This window comes from Leptonychotes weddellii, chromosome 4 (assembly GCF_054177405.1).
Source record: "Leptonychotes weddellii isolate Sample4059 chromosome 4, ASM5417740v2, whole genome shotgun sequence".
NCBI classification, from domain to species: Eukaryota; Metazoa; Chordata; class Mammalia; order Carnivora; family Phocidae; genus Leptonychotes; species Leptonychotes weddellii.
The window spans coordinates 167,915,435-167,931,443 of record NC_138372.1 but is presented as its reverse complement, the minus strand read 5'-3'; the positions used below and the strand labels follow the sequence as shown (position 1 = coordinate 167,931,443).

The window sequence follows — 16,009 nt, the reverse complement described above, 5'->3', positions numbered from 1 at the left end:
GACCTGAGCCGAAGGCAGATGCTTAACGACTGAGCCACCCAGGCGCCCCTAAAGATTGATTTTAGAGAGAGAGTGCTTGCATGCATGTGTGTGCGCAAGTGGGGGGAGGAACAGAGGGATAGAGAGAATCCTCAAGCCGAGTCCCTGCTGAGTGCAGAGCCCGACGTGGGGCTTGTTCCCCGGACCCTGAGATCATGACCTGAGCCAAGATCAAGAGACAGCTGCCCAACCGACTGAGCCACCCAGGTGCCCCTGTTTTCCTCTTTTTAAAAACAACTTTATTGAAGCTTAATTCATGGAGCACATGATTCACCCACTCAGAGTGTACACTTCAAGTTTTAGTATGTTCCCAGATATGGGCACCTGTCCTCACCACCACTTTGAAGCATGGTGAGCACCTCAAAGAGAACCTTGTGCCCCATGGCTAGCTAGTGGGCATGGGTTGGCGCTCACATCTTGTGGAATGCATTAATAGTAAATACTTTTCTTCTGTTTGCTTGCTTTCTTGATCTGGTCTGTTTTTGCTGTTTTGGGCAATGCTATGGTGAACATCTTTAGATCTTTGGCTTCTTTAGCAGGAGGGAGATTTTATCCAGAGAGGGCTTATTGGATCAGTCATTTTGAGCATTTTTATTGCTGCTGAAGCATATTGCCAGATTGCCTCTGAAAGCATCGTTCTGATTATCCTGATGGCAGCAGTGCTGTTGATTCAATATGTCCAGAAGGCTACCTTCTTGTTTTAATTTATGTTTTCTTGGTAGCTCGCAGGGTTGAGTATTTTCCCTGCATGTTTGTATACTAACTGCCTGCCTCTCACATGAACTTCTTCTACAGTCTTCTGGGTGCTTTCCTGTCTCTTGGCTCATTTGGCTCTCATTGTTGGGTTTGGGAGGCAGGTTGGGTCCCGGCTACTGGGCTGACGAGGTCCCCGCTACTTTGAGATGCCCAGTAGTTTGCCCTGAGATGCCCAGTTATTCAGGGAAAGCCAAGTCTGGAACCCAGCTTTAGCCTTGTCAGAGGATGTATGCACAGCTAACTCTAAAATCAGTCCAGTGCCCTCATAGACCTGGCTGGTGTCTGGCAGGCTTAAAGGGGTCAGGACGTCTCCCACAAGTGCTTCCCTGGACTGAAGCTGAAGGTAGCAGGAGAATGTTTTAAACATTTGATGTGATCTCCTCCGCGGACCTTGACGTTGGAAACAGAGATACAGTCTGTGTCCCCCGGAGCAGGCCCCACCTCCCTGCCCTCTTGCTCTTGTGGCCCCTTCCACCGTGGCCGGAGGAACTCAGGGTCTGCGATCGCAAACTCCCTATTTCACCTCAGCCTCGTTTTTCCCCTGAGTGGCCCCTTAGCCTTCTCGCATCAAGCTAGTGGCTTGAGCGCGGGAGTTTGGAAGTGTGGGCATGCCTCCGGTCTGACTGCGCCCCATGGGTCTTTCGCATGTAGTCTGAGGGAACAAGAGCCGAATGCCGGGGTGAGCCAGTCCCGCACGACAGAGCACGTCCCACCCAGGAACCCCTGAGGGCACTGCTTCCCTGCCGTCCCTCAAGTGCCTCCTGCCTCTGCCCCAACACCCCAAGTGCCTCGGGCCCAGAGACGGGGTGCCGGCCTTTCCTATTGCTGCTTCTGGCCTCCTCCTTCAGAAACCCCCCTCCTCGTGTGGGCGTGTCATCAGGACTCACTGCCGCTGCTTTTCCTTTCCTTGGTCCTCCTCCTCACTCTCTCATGATCTCACCTCCTAAATAGAGCCCAGACGTGGCCACTTGTCACCACTCGTGTGTCCTCACAGGCACAGTGGAAACCACTGCGAGGCCTCAGCTGCCCTGTCCGGCCATCAGGGGTCTCCTTGGCCTGTAGTCCTCCACCTAGTGTCCCACCTTGTCGCTTTTCTGCTTCAAACCGTCCATGGGCTCCCATCATTTTCCCCTCCTTAGTTCCCCAGAACAGTCACCCTCCATGCTCCGTTCATTGACTTAGCTTCAGCCATAGTTGCTCTTCCTTGTTGTCTCTCCAGGGAAGCTCGTTTCCACCCTGTCTCCAGGACTATGCGTTGGGTCTTTCTGCTTTAATCGTTTCCACAAGATGTTTGTGCGACTGCCTTTTCAGTACCCCTCAGGCCTGAGTTCAGACACCCCGTCTCAGTCTGCCTCATGGCCCCCTGTATCTCTTTGCCTTTTTACGGCTAGCCGTCCTCCTTGCTGGAACACGAGCTCCTTGGGGGAGGGACCTGTCTGTCCTGGGTGGACATCTGCCTACACCTAGGACTGTGCATGGCAGGTGCCCACTCAGTGTTTGTTCACTCACTGTCCAACAAGGAAGTCATCCAACTTCCCTCCACCTCCTCTTTCCTGTTTGTGAAATGGGCACATGAGCCCACTGCGAGGATTAAAGACTGTTAGTGCGGATCATTCCTCTATCTTGCAGCTGGAAACTCAAGAGTCCCTCCTCTCTTGTGCAGTACTCAGCTGCTTGTGGATTTGGATATTTGGTTCAAATAACACTTAGCCCTCAGGGGAAATACTCACATGTTGAAAGAAAATCTCACTGAGCCAGCAGCTAGCCCAGAAAGTACAGGGCCAGTTCCAGGCTCCCGCCTGGACCTAAGACCCAGGAGTGTGCATTTCACCAGGACCTCTGGGAGGCCGGCACAGCAGGTGTGCTCTGTGGGCTGAGAAAAGGCCTCTGATAAGTAGAAATTATTAGTAGAGTGTTTTTAACTTCTGTGTCTTCACTCATTTCTGAAAACCAACATCTTCCTTTTCCCCTCTGTAGTCATTATTTGTTTGCTTGGGAAGTGAGTGCAGAGAACCACTGCCCTCGGGGGGTGGGGTGGGCAGGGGCCCTTAGTACCCCTGGGCTGTGGGAGCAGTATTTCCCAAATCAGATTTGTTGCCTGACACTCAGTGAGATTTCTTGTGGTTTGTACAGGTATGTGTATGAAAAGTCATGCAAAACTACGTAAGGGGTGTCACAGTTACAGATTCGTGAAATGCTTTCATTGAAAAGAGAGAGCCTGGGGCTGACGTGAAATCGGCGGTGGTTGAGGCTGGTGTGTCAGCAAAACAGTCCTCTGTGAGGGAGTCAGGGCGGCGGGCACGTGCGATGTTGGGGGCAGGATGAGACACGTGCGGCCATGCCCACCTCCGTGTCCCCCACCCCCACGCGCTCTTGCTTACCGCAATCCTGGACTTTTGTGAATTATATTTTTCTGGTCATCTTTCGTACTTAACATATGTCTTCTTTACATTTTTTGAATCTAAGTAAATTGTAAAATGGTACTGAAAATAAGAATACATTTGGAATTGGAGATTGTGGGTAAAATATGACCCGAACAGTCGAGAGTCTCCTAGAATATGGACTAACAGATGAAAACACAGGGTTTGGGCTCTAAGTTCTACATGTTGTATCTTATTCCCATTAAGAAGCACATACAGTCTTTAGATTTGAGTTTTTACCCTTTAGTTTTGCATATAGCAAGGCGCAAAGAACTACAACATGAACTCTGGCCAAAAATGAAGGCCATAATTGTTAAATTGTCAAGGTAATATGTATCATTTTGCTTCATGGTTTCCATTCCTGACGTGCTTTTTACTCCTTGTATTCTTTTTCCAGATGGCACATGTGGTTTCTTGGAGAGTTTTGATTGAATGGATTTCATTTTTCACCTGGGTGGGGAGCAGGGAAGATAAGCTTGTGAGCTGTTATGTGGGAGCTCCTCAACAAAGGGGTATAATTTGTTTCCACTGTAGTTTATACAATCCCTTTTGTTTGTTCAGAAATAGAAGGGGTTGAACCAACACCTGGTAGAAATAAAGGGAAGCTTTTGACTTCCTTTTAGTTCTGTTTGAAGAGATAAGTACTGTGTGGTACAACATAGTACAAAGTACCTACTAATAGAGTGCATTCTTGGTCGAGAAACCACACATGTAAAATAATGAGGTGAAGAAAAACTATCAGTGTGTCAAAATCCCAAATATATTAGTGGATTTAGCAGTTACGGGAAAATACTAATTTGCCAAGTTTTAGATAAACCAAAACAGAACATCCTGGGGTGGTATCAAAAAGGGCCCTTTGCACGTCGCCTCTGTAGGACACCGTGGGCCAGATGGTGTGAGCTGTCGGCACTGGAGTGGTGTCTTGCTGTCCTGTTCACTTGCCCACCGTCGGCTGCACCACGCACCGGTGTACCATTGCCCAGCCCAGACATGGCCATTTCTGGCCTAGAATATGGCAGCATCCCAAGGAATGTTCTTGTCTTCCGAGACCCGTTTCTTGCCGGTTGGCCACCTGGAGTATCAAGGGATATTCCCACAGCAGGTATTTATCCCTAGCAACCTTCCGCTCAGAGAGCACGCAAGGCTTCCCATAGTACAGAACTAGGGTTCAAGTCCCTTAGCATGGTTTGCAGTGTGCTTTTCAGTCTGGCCCAGCCCATCTCTTTTGTGGAGACGCTGGGCTTAGCTGCTGTTCCCGGAACAGAGCCTCTGTGTTCACATCTGTGCTTCTTCTTCAGGGTTTCTACTCCCCAGAATGAGCACTAACCTCCCCCATCTCTGATAGCTTTCCTTGACTCCTTTCGGGAGCAGAAAAGGCCTTTCTTCTCAGTTTTCCCCCACACTTACATAACAGTGCTCAGCATGTTGCATGTTAGTCGAGAGTTTTCATGTCTGCGGACTGCATGTGTGAGGCTGGACAGCTGGGATCGGGGCTTCTTTTCCCCGAAGCCCCAGCCTAGCACAAAGTCTGACTCAGGGGCTCACTCAGTGCTCACTAAATCGAATTGCCTTGTTTTTCTTGGCCTTGTTTCCTCCTGGGTAGGTAAAGTGAGGATTATGCTTCCCTTGCTGTGCTGGTGTAAGGATTGGAGACAGTGTCTCTGAAGAGTCTGAAACAAAGTATGTGCTCAGAAAACCGTCATTGTCACTGTTGGTTTACTTCTGACTTGCACAAGTGTTTCAACACACGCACCTCCGAGAGCAGAGAATCAAGGTGAAGACTCGTCTCCAGTACCTTCACGGGCTCACCTGTAATCATTGCAACAGTCACCTTCAAACTATATTGACCATGATGAGCCAGATTAGACATACACTGTCCGCGTAAACCCAAATGTTTCATAAGTGATACCTGTTCTTCCTGTGTGAGTTGTCCTGTGTCATCCGGCTCCGCTGCCCTAACAGAGTACCACAGTGGGTGGTTTGAACAACAGAAACTTCTTTTCTCACAGTTTGGAGGCTGGGCGTCCAAGATCGAGGTGCTGGCAGGGTCGGTTTCATTGGAAGCTTTTCTCCTTGGCTTGCAGACTCGTCCTCTCCCTTTGTCCTCATGCGGTCACCCTCTGTGAGTCTGTGTTCTAATCTCCTCTTCCCATGAGGACGCTAGTCAGATTGGATTAGGGCCCCTGTGTGACCTCACTTTATCATAATTACCTCTTTAAAGGCCTTGTCTCCAAATTCAGTCATATTCCCAGAGCCTTACCAGGCACAAGGACTTCAACATACGAACTTGCAGGGGACATAATTCAGCTCCGAACGTGAACTATGATCCAGTCTATCCCATCCCGTGGGATGCTAGTCACTACCCACTAACTTGATTTTTATGAACCCCAAAGAGGTCAAAGTGGCTTGCAGTAAGTTACAACACTTGCCTTTTAGAATTGGCAGTGGAATTGAAATGGAGCTGACTTGTTTGAAATGAGTCAGCTGCATACTTTCCAGGGTCTCTTATGGCCAGCGGTCCATATTTGTTAGCTTCTTTTCTGTGTGTAGCATGTGGACAGAATAAAAGTTAACTGGCTCATGCCACCATCGCATCTCCCTGGTGTCCCTGCTTCATTGATTTAGGGGAGAAGAAGGAGGCATTGGTGTAGGCTTTTCTGTATATCTTTTTTTTTTTTTTTTTTAAGTGATTTGAATATAAATTCAAACTCATATTAACTAAGCAACTTCTCAGTGGTAGGGATCTATTTGGGGGAAAGAAATGGCATATCCCTCAGTAAGATAAAATGCAGAAACTTTCTTTAGACTGTTCTCTGGGTGAGTATCTGTACAGACGACCCCCTTTGCAGGGGAGGAGATCCTGTGTGCCATTCACAGAATACCGAAACCAGAGTGCAGGATGACAACGCTGAGCATCTGTTCCGTGGCCAGTTGGAAGCTCTGCGGAGGCAGGGGTTTTGGATTGTGCCCACTCTAAGGATGGTTTAAGAAACTGGAACATGGCTGGTGACCGAGCCTGGTTAACCACAGTGAGTCTTTGTTATTCTCCATCGTCGTGGAGATGAACGTTCTCACTGAGTGTCCGTGGGCTTTCCTGACGTTCCAGTCATGTTTTATGCACTTCCGGGGATAATTTTATTTTTATTTATTTATTTTTTTAAAAACTCTGCTGGTTTCTCTTTCCGTAGCAGAGTTTTGTTTCTTTCTTTTTTTTAAGATTTATTTATTTATTTATTTGATAGAGACACAGCGAGAGAGGGAACACAAGCAGGGGGAGGGGGAGAGAGAGAAGCAGGCTTCCTGTGGAGCAGGGAGCCCGATGCAGGGCTCGATCCCAGGACCCTGGGACCATGACCTGAGCCGAAGGCAGACGCTTAACCATCTGAGCCACCCAGGCACCCCCGGGGATAATTTTAGTGGAACAAGGAAGATGCAAAGGTCCAGGGACTTATTTCTCCTGAACCTCTGGGCTCTACTGTTTGCATGGCTAAGCCAACGGTGGGGTAAGAGAGCATTCCAGAGTCGGCAGAAGGGCAGTGTCTGTGTGGCTATCGATGGGTTTAGAAGATAAAAAACAATGACATAAAAAGTTGCAGGTGCTGGAGGATGTGACAGGAGGGGGCACTCGCTCCTGGCCTGGGCTTTCGAGCTCCCCAGAGGCCACGATGTCACAGGGACCCCGAAGGGGCAGCGGGGACCTGCGGTGGGGCCTCGTGTGACGCGGCAGGGGGAGCAGCATGAGAGGAACGCTCTGTCAGCCTCTCAGAGACCTTCACTCATCTCTGCGGTCGGGTGACGGGCACCCCACGCTTTGTGCCCAGTAGGGCCCCTGGCACACAGCAGTCCTGCAGCAAGCGTTCCTTTCCTGGTCTTACCTCTGGCTCCCTTTGTTCTGACATGTGGCTTCAGTGAGACAAGTTAATGGCGTCAGCAGCAGCACCCTGAGTGTGGCACGCTGACCACGTGCCCGGTGCTCCCAGCCTCTCGCAGGACCGCAGGCAGCCCACCTGCCGATGGGGAGGCGGGCCCTGGCGGGACGACCACACACCCACACCTGCACAGCGCGTGGCAGTGGGCCCTCCGCTCGGGTTTGTTCCTGCCCTCCTGGTGGCCCCCTTCTCCGGGTGAGTGCTCAGTCCTCGCTTTCCAGATCACCTGTGCTCAGTGTCCTGGTGCTGCCGTCTGAAGCCTGACTAACTCATTCCTCACTCACCCAGCCGGAATTTATCTTCTCAGAGTGCCCTTCTGTATCTTTTCTCAAGGGTGCAGGGAGACAGGGACCGGTGTTGCCCGCACCAGGGTTTCTGGGTCCCGAGAAGGTCCTGACCACAGTCCATGGGCACCTTCTCTTTGCTGGGCCCTGGATGTGTTCCTGCATGTGTCCCCATGTGTGGGAACCACCTGAACCCTCACAATGTCCCCACGAGGGCAGCGGCCATTAGGCGCATTTTACGGCGAGGAAATGAGGTGTGAAAGAGAGGCGCTAACGTGCATGAGGCCTCCTGCGTAGTATTGGGAGGCAGTGGGATTTGGACCCCGGCCGTCTGGCTCTGGGGTCGGTGCTCTTATCCACTGGCCTTGAGGATCCCGCTCGTCGATGGGTCTTCATCGAATGCCAAATCTCTTTGCCCTGCTCTGGCGAGGCACCGGCCCCCCGAGCTCTGTCGCCAGTGGCAGATGCCACAGCTTAGTCCCTGTACCCGGCTTATCTGTCAGCTGGGAGACGGCTGTCATTTGTTTGAAAGACAAGGATCGGATGAGATGGAAGATGTCAGGTTGAATTTATTCGGCTTCTTCATTTGATTGCCAGCTCATTGCTTTGCTACTCAGCCTAGAGAAGATGCATTAAGGTTTGCCGCTTCCTCAGCGTCAGAGTAGGTCGGAACTTGGCCTGGGGCAGGTGCCCTCCTGGGCCTCCCTCTTGGGGAGACGGACTCTCGGTCTCCCATTTGACCGTGTCATGAGGCTGAGGGAGGGCAGGAAGGGAGAGAAGTTGTACATTTTCCAGATGCTTCCGTGGTCCTCACTTTGATGTTGCCTCTGTGTCTCCCAGTTCCATGTCGAAAGAGCGGATAGCCGGGTACCCAGAAGCTCGGCAGGCTCCTCCTCCATCTGGGAGCTAGAAATCTCTGTAGAACAGAATCTTTTGTTACATTCTAACTTGTGATCACATGTCATAAAATCAGAAAGCTTTTTTTTTTTTTTTTAAGATGTATTTATTTGAGAGAGAATGAGAGAGAGAGCATGAGAGAGGGGAGGGTCAGAGGGAGAAGCAGACCCCCAGCTGAGCAGGGAGCCCGATGCGGGGCTCGATCCCGGGATTCCAGGATCATGACCTGAGCCGAAGGCAGTCGCTTAACCAACTGAGCCACCCAGGCGTCCCAGAAAGGTTTTTTTATTTTTTTACCTCAAGGATGTGACACAGAAGTGTGTTTACTTCACTCACTTCTCCTTGGGGAAGAAACATGAGCATCTGGAAAGACATTTTTGGTTTATAAAAATTATGAAATCAGTATTACATAAAAGTAATGATTTGAGTTTTGAAAAGTAAGGTTATTAAAAAACAAATTACAAAGTGGGTCAATGAGTTTATAAATTTAAAATGTTCTGTGAAGATTTGTGGTGGGGATTTAAGAGTTAAGCTCTTGCTATATTTAAAATATACTTTTAAAAATAAAAATTTGCTCATGATTTTATAGTTCTACTTCTTTTTTTTGAAGGGACTTGTTCTTTATTTTAAAAAGACACTTGTCAATTTTCAGTATCAAAACAGTTGCACTATTGGTTTCTTTCTCTCAGTCGGCCCCCAAAGAGAGCCCACCAAAGGAGGGTGCATTTTAAGCCAATGAGCTTCAGGGTGCACATCAAACAGACCTCACAGAAACCTCACCAAAAAGGGGAATTGGGGAGGAAAAGAATCTTTAAAATATCAGCAGACTGTCAGCCCACAGACTGTAGAGAGTTCTCAGCCAGACGGGGTGGCCAACGTGTCCCAAACCTAGAGAAACAAAGTTGCAAAATAATAAAAAATGTAAAAGCAGTTTTGTACATAAGCTGTTCGAGATTTCTCTAGAGCTGACTGATATAAAGCACAGCAAGATGGCACTTTCAGAGACAGCAGCTTCGTACCCAGCAAAGGGGGAGGAGAGGCTCTGTCCGTGGCAAACACATCATTTCTTTTTTCTTTCAAGGAGGTGAGAGAGCAAGTAAGTGGTCACCTCAACATAAGGGGAACATGATGCATTCTGTGGGTGGTTGGGGTGAGGATAGGACAAGGAGTTGGTCTCAGAGAGAGGTCTCACCCTCTGAATTTGTTGGGTCACTTCTGATGAAAAAAAATTAAAAATAAAGTCTCTCAAAGATACCTTAAAGCTGAAACCCCGAGCCACGATTTTGGCCACTTCTCCTGGAATCCTTCTGGGCTCTCAGTAGTGCAGGTGCGTTCCGCTTTCCCCCCTCTTGCCGTGAGTGGTAGGCTGACAGGTCCCTTTCCACATGTGAGGCAGGGGTTAGCCTGCCGCTTCACAACTGTGGGCTTATTTGGAATGTTTTACAAATGGTCGCTACATCAGCAACAACAAAATGTGGACATCACAGCATGCTTTTAAAGACATTGTGCATTGTGCTCACATTCCCTTAAATGTTCCCAAAGGTGCTCAGGCTCAAGCCCAACTGGAATCTGGGGAGAGGCAGAGTCCGTTTGGTGACGAAGACACAGGGGTTGGGGTGGGAGAGGTGGCAGGAGGAGAAAGCAGCCTTCCAGGTAGAGATCAGGCCCCAGTTTCAAGGCCAGCTTCGGTCAGGCTGGCTTCCGGGGGAGCCGGGGTCAGAGGGAGGAGCAGCGGCAGGTTGGGTGGGACTGGGATGCTCCGCATCTTGCTCAGGTCAGGCGGGGGCTGGCCCAGCACCTCTGGGGCACAGAGGGGCGCCTCCTTGGTGCATTTCAGCTCCTCTTCCAAATTGTCCCTGGTCTCTGCTCCGGCTCGGCTACCCATCTCTAGGCAAACTCACACAGGTCTCTGCCTCCTGGAGTTGATCCGTAAGAATTTTTGTCTCTTCCTTGTATTTGTGTCCCTTTTGAGAGTGCTTTCTGCCAGCAGCGCTGAGACATTGCCGGGTCTGGTCTGCTCATCCGTCTCCTGGCAACGGGACTCTGCCAGCCCAGCCCGCTCCTCCGTGTGCTCCCAGGCCCCCTCAGTCATCAGCAGCCTCCCAGCAACCCCTTCCTGCCTCCCATCTGCCTCTTCTGCAGTGTGCTCGACTTCTCGGAGTTGGATTTCCTGGGGTTCCAGCTTTTCTTCATCTTTGAGGCTCGGTTCTCAATGACCTCCATCCCTCGCTGGTGCTCATCGGCGGCTTTCTCGGCTTCCTGGAGCTTCAGCAGGGCTGTGGCCAGGTGCTCCTGGGTGCGGTCCAGCTCCTCTTCTCCCGGCTGGATTCTACGGTTAGAATGGTGGGGTCTCAGCCTCAGCCTGCTCCCGGGCCCACCTTGCCCCTCCACTCCCCACTGCTGGTGCCCAGCCCCCTCCTCTGCGTGTTTGGCTTGCTGCGGCAGACCCTGGATCTTGCGCTTCGCCGCCTCGATGGTGGTGACCCCGCCATGGCTCCCCCCCGCCCGCTCACACAGGCCTTGCTCCCACAGTCACATTTGCAGTCCTGACCTCTGAGCTGTAATTTCCACATGAAAGCTGGCCTGTCCCCTGAACATCATAGGGTCCTAAATCCACTCTAACCCCAGTTGACTTAATTATCTTTTCCTTAAGGGTGTCACCATGTTCTTTTTGGAAGCTTAAAGCTTTTGGAGTTGGCCCCAAATTGTCCTGCCCATCCTACATCCTCTTAACTGCTTGGATAGGTTCTGTATCCATTCTAATGCTTGAGTTTTTTTCAGGTGGGATCCCTCTTCTCTTTCAACACCTATTTCTTGGACTCTTCACATCATGTCCTACTTCCTGGCATTGCTCCTCCTGATCCATTCTTCACACTGAAGCCAGAAATATCTCCTTGAAATGCACAGAGTCACATCCTTCTGTCCTTGTGAAGCTGCAGTGACTGGCCCTTCCTGTCTTAATAAAGTCTTAGCTCCATCTCAGGGACATTCACAATCTGATCCAAACCATCTTTTTAGCCTAATTTCATTTTACTTCCATCTACGTAATCTGTATTTCCTATATATTGGACTTTTTTGCTGTTCTTTAAGCGTGCCCTGTGGTTTTCCACGCTGTTCCTATTACAGCATGCTCTGTCCTACTTTCCCCGTTTCCCATGCTGTGCCTCTTCACTTCCTCCTTACCTTACTTAGCTCTCAATTCGGCATGATTTCATTATGTCCTGAGAGTAATTTTGCTCTGGTTCCCTCATCAGATCACAGACTCCTTGGGGACGGGGCCATGCCTTATTCACCTTTGATCTTTCATCATTCTGAACGGCACTTTTACCTAGAAAGTAGTCAATACATGCGGAACTGAATTAATTTATGTTGCCTTTTACTACTAGCAAATAACATACTAGCAGGTAACAAATCATTTGTTAGTATATATTAATGGAGATCCCACCAGGCATAGAAGAAGACTGAGGACTTAGGGGATCATGTTGTCCTTGAAGAGGTGGCATTTGGGTTGAATGTCTAAGGTAGGGATCATCCTTACACCAGGGCAGATACCCAATATTTGTTGGTTAAAGGGATGTTGAGTGAAATATGAAACAGTTTTAGAAGAAAGAGAGATGGTGGAGCATAGCCCGTTATTATGAGTGAGAGCCTGGTGAAAGAAGTGAAAGGCACCCTGAGCTAGGAGGAAATCTTTCAAGCTTCAGTTTGCTCATCTGTAAAATTGGGACAACAGTGGCATCCCTCACATAAGCTTTTGGGGGACAGTTTAATGAGATAACATATGTAAGGTGTTTGGCACAAGGCCAGGCATATAGTAAGTCCTCATTAAATGTCAGTCGCTGCCGTCGCTCTTTTTTCTGAGCACTGCCGAGAGAACAGCGTGTCGGGCTGGGAAAGGCTGCACGCGTCCGTATGGTGAACTCCCGCCTCTGTCAGAACGAGGGGGCCTCAGCAGCTGCTCGCTCCACGGACATTTCAGGGTGCTGCCTTCTTTTTAAGATTTTACTTATTTATTGATCATTTTAGAGAGACAGGGTGAGAGCAGGGGGTGGGGAGGGGCCGAGGGAGAGGGGGAGAATTTCAAGCAGACTCCCCTCTGAGCGTGGAGCCCGACATGGGGCTCGATCCCAGCATCCTGAGATCAGGACCTGAGCCAAAACCAGGAGTCGGACAGACGTTCAACCGACTGCGCCACCCAGGTGGCCCAGGATGCTGTCTGCTTTAAAATGCACGAGGAGCAGTTATAAACAAACCCCGACTTTTCTTTATAAAACTGCTTTGAAAATTCACGTCTAAGTATTTTTGAAATAATTTTTACTGTACAAATAGTGTATACTCATTTTAGAAATCTTGGAAAACATAAACAGAAAAAGAAAAAATGATGTATAATCCTGCATGGGCAAACACTTAACAAACATTTCAGTGTAGTTTTTGAGTATTGTTTTCTATTCTTTTTAAATTGGACTTACCTTTAAATTGAATTTATTTATTTATTTTTAAAGATTTTTATTTATTTGACAGAGAGAGCACAAGCAGAGGGAGAGAGAGGGAAAAGCAGGTTCCCTGCTGAGCAAGGAGCCCGATGTGGGACTCGATCCCAGGACCCTGGGATCATGACCTGGGCCGAAGGCAGTCGCTTAACCGACTGAGCCACCCAGGCATCCCTAAGTTGAATTTATTTTATAAATATAGTTTTGCATCCTGATGTTCCATGTGACAGAAGTTTTCCATATTATTGCAGACTCTTTGTAAATGTCGTTTTAAATGATTATGTAAGTTTGCCCTGTTACTGTACTATAGCTTATCTATTACTTCATAATTGGATATGCAGATATGATATGATTCTTTTAATTATTTATGAAGCCTTTATTAAGATAATTTTCCCTTCTGTGTCTTTTATTAAGATCTCTAGAGATACTTAAATATTTTGTAGGTGTAGTGCTTTAAATAGATGATGATACAATGAGCTGGTGGCTTAATGTATTTGCCTTTCATTCTGGTAGAACATGTTTACATACTTGGAAAGAACAAGGGAAAATATTTAATCTCCTGGTGTACTTGAATGATTGCTTATCAGAGACTCTGACCTGCCACTATGTAAACTAGGTGAGAAACAAGAACAGAGTTATACGGGTAGGAGACAGCTGAAGTGGCTCACGGTGGGTTTATCGAAGTCCATCTGCAGTCTGTTGAGGAAGGGCTTGTTTTCTTGGTATGTGACAGGGCTTATTCAGTATCTGCTGTTTTGGCAGATCATTAATCTTTATAGTGGTGACACATGAGACCGTTTTGACCTTTGTAATTGGACCATTATTCTGTATGGATGTATATGCAGAATGAATAAAAGCTGAGTTGGTTTTTTTTTTGCTAAGGAAGATGCTTACCTTGCTGGACATGTTGGATTGGCTGTTTCAAGATATTTGTATGTTCGTCTATATTTTCACATATTGGGGCAGTTTGGGTGGGCAGTGTGACAAAATGGAAAAAAACAGAGAGTTTGAACTCGTAGTTCTGAGTTTGAATGTAATTTAGCCACTTAGTGTCTGAACGACCCCAGGAAAGTCACATGACCTTCTGAATGAAGCTTCAGACTCCCTCTCTGTGAAATGGGCACAGCAATGCCCAAAGAAGTCGCTCCGTGTGGTGGAAAGAGCACTGGATTTGAGAAGCCTGGACTTAAAATCCCAGTCTTGCTCGCGAGCAGCGTATCCCACCTTGGGTCCTGCAGTTCATCGAGGGGTGCGTGTTAATACCTAGCAGGGAGACAGGGCTGGCAACGGCCCCCCACCGAGGCCAGGCTCTTCCGCGGACCGCCTGGACACGCTTTGCACACACAGTTCCTGCCACTTTGGAAGTGGTTGCTCTTGGGTTCCTGCGCCCACCAGAGTCTCCTTCGACGGGACACGTGCCATGAACCCCCAGGAGTTCTGTGTCCTCATCGGCCTCTGTCATATTCACCCCCCCATTGCTCTTCTTGCACAAACTCTCATCCTTTGGCTTCTTGAGTCTCAGCCCAAACGTCTGGCATTCTTTTCGAACTCATTTTCTACCTCTTCCTTTCCTTCCTGCCCATGACCTCAGTGTTTCCCAGAATGTTGTCCTCAGGCCCTCCAGTATTCTGTCGTCACCTGTATGCTCTACTCTCGGGTGATTTTCAGGGCTCCCAGGACCCTCCGTTCTGCCAGCGCACTTGCCTTGTCACCATCCAGCCATCTTGGGTCTCTTCGTCCTCCTGGGCGGCTCCTCCGTACTGTCGACTCGGCGTGTCTGAAGCACTCTGTTGGGGTGCTGTGGTCGCTGGCCTCTGAGCTCCAGCATCTCCGTTCCACTCGGCGTCTCTGGTGCACCCAGCCCCGTGGCCCCTGCGCCCCGGGCCGGCCACCCCACCACCCTGCCAGTGCCCACGTCCGCTCGCTCAGCCAAGTCTCTTCGCTCCTAAATAGCGAGGAGACTTGCTGGACTGTGGCGCCCTTGCTCACGCCCACAGGACTATGTGTCCCAGGGCCCACGTCACACCTGGCACGCACTATTATCATCGTTATGGTTTTCATTGATTTTTTTTGATCATGGTAAGGTACACATGACATAAAATTTACCATTTTCACTATTTTAAGTGTATAATTCAGTGGCACTGAGTACATGACACTGTTGCGCAGTCACCACCACCGTGCGTTTCTAGGACTCTGTCTTCTCAAACAGCAGCTCTGTCCCCGTTAAACACTAACTCCCATCCTGCACCCCCAGCCCCTGGTAGCCTCTGCCCTGCACTGTCTGTGTGAACGGGACAGCTCCCGGGCCCTCCTAGGAGTGGGCTCATGCGGTCGTTGGCCCTCTGTGGCGGGCCCTCACCGAGCACGTGCCCCAAGGCTCATCCGTGCTGTATAGCAGGGTCAGGACGGCCTTCCCTTCTTAAGGCTGAATGCTGTTCCCTTTTATGTACAGACCACACTTTATTTATTCGTTCACGGATGGACACGTGACTTGCATCCACCTTTTGGCCGCTGTGATTCACGTTGGCGTGCACACGGCGTGCGAGTGTCTGTTTGAGCCCCTGTTCTCACTTCTTTTGGGTGTCCGCCCAGAAGGGGGATTGGTGGCTCACACGTAACTCTGAGGAACTGCCCTCCTGTGATCCTCAGGGGCTGTCCCATTTTACCCACTCCCACGGTCACGTGGTTGCCTTTTGCGTCACTCTGTCACATTGCCTTGTATGGCGAAAAGAGAAAATAAGTAAAGCACATTTCAAAGTTGTTGTTTATGACGTGTATATCGCAGAGCAATGGCATGCTCGTCCACGTCTCCGAGCTGGAAGCTGGGCTGGGGCCTCCGCTGGGTGGGCGGCGGGGGCCTGCCTGCTTCAGCACAGCCTGAGTTGGGGTGGGTGTGGGGGTGGGAAGGTCCAGCCGCCCGGTTCCTGGTGTCCCTGAGGACTTGCATGTCATGTCTTTCAACATGGACTGTATCGCTGATAAAGATGACCTGTCATCTCTATCTTCAGTTTATTTAGAAACGAGATGGGCAAAAGGGTCCTGTTTATTGGGAACCCACAAGAGATCTCAGCGTCATAATGTTGAAAGATCAATAATATTATTCTTAGGAAAGCAATTCTAAGGCGAAGTGTGGTTCTTAGTTCTGTAAGTGGAGGCATCAGAATCGATTCTAAAAGTGTAATTTCAGGGCCCCT

At 49.3% G+C, this 16,009-nt stretch overlaps 1 protein-coding gene and 1 pseudogene across 1 annotated transcript in view; one reads left to right on the top strand and one right to left on the bottom strand.

Moving 5' to 3' along the window:
- The window catches only part of LOC102729837 (trafficking protein particle complex subunit 9), a 326,483-nt gene that overhangs the window by 72,918 nt on the left and 237,556 nt on the right, over positions 1-16,009 (top strand). The gene's annotated exons all lie outside the window — the stretch shown is intronic.
- Positions 9,838-13,721, bottom strand: LOC102729229 (uncharacterized; annotated as a pseudogene).